The sequence below is a fragment of the Chrysochloris asiatica genome, unplaced genomic scaffold, assembly GCF_000296735.1.
Source record: "Chrysochloris asiatica unplaced genomic scaffold, ChrAsi1.0 scaffold00036, whole genome shotgun sequence".
Lineage (NCBI taxonomy): Eukaryota > Metazoa > Chordata > Mammalia > Afrosoricida > Chrysochloridae > Chrysochloris > Chrysochloris asiatica.
In genome coordinates, this window is record NW_006408554.1 from 17852229 (window position 1) to 17853425 (window position 1197).

Consider the following 1197-nt stretch of genomic DNA (forward strand, 5'->3'; position numbering starts at 1 on the left):
CATAGTACTTTAAATATTTTCCTCCAACACCATAATTCAAACGCATCCATTCTTCTGAAGTACAATGCTGTTAGTGAAAAGATAATATCCATATGCCTATAATTAATACGAAGTCCTGGTAGGGTACTGTTGACTAATGCACTGGACTGTAAAGTCAGTTTGAGCCACAGCTCACCAGCTGCTCCTCAGAAACCCTAAACACGGTCATTATGGGTTGGAACCAACTAGACAGCACTTAGCAACAACAACAAACGATTACGTCAACTATTATTCAAATTTATGGACCAACAACTAAAGCCAATGTTGCAAAACTTAAAGAATTCTAGCAACTTCTTCAGTATGAAACTAATCAGACATGCAATCAGGATGCACTGATATTTACTGATAATTGGAATACAGAAATTAGGAACACAGAAGAAGAATTGTTGCTGGAAAATAAGCCTTGGTGAAAGGAAAAAATGCTGAAAATCACGTGATATCATTTTGCAAGACAAGTGACTTATACATTGCAAATACTTTTTCTCAACAACATAAACAGCAATTATACATGTGGATTTCACCAGATGCAAATCACAGAAATCAAATTGACTACATCTGAAGCAAGAAATACTGAAAAAGCTAAGTATTATAAGCTGAAATAAGACCCAGGGCCAACTGTGGACTAGAACATTAATTGCTTTTAGGCAAGTTCTGAAGCTAAAGAAAATTAAAACAAGTCCACAAAAGTCAAAATATGACCTTTAATAGAACTCATCTGAATCTAGAGACTATCTCAAAAACAGATTTGATACATTAAACACTAATGATTGAAGACCAGACAAGTCATAGGATGACACCACGAATATAAAACATGAAGAAAGCAAAAGATTATTAAAAGACAGGAAAGAAAAGATCAAAGTGGATGTCTGAAGAGACTCTAAAACTTGTTCTTGAATGCAGAATAGTTAAAACAAGTGGGAAAAATGATGAAGTAAAAAAGCCGATCAGAAATCTTCAAAGGGCTGCTTGGGAAGACAAAGTTAAAAAATTATAATGAAATATGAAAAGAACTGGAATTAAAAAACCAAAAGGAAAAAACACACTCAGCACTTCTGAAGTTAAAAGAACAAATTCAAGTCTTGAGTGACAATATTGAAGGATTTTATGGTCACAGTATTTTAAAACATAGAAAATAAGATAGAATAAATACACAAAGCC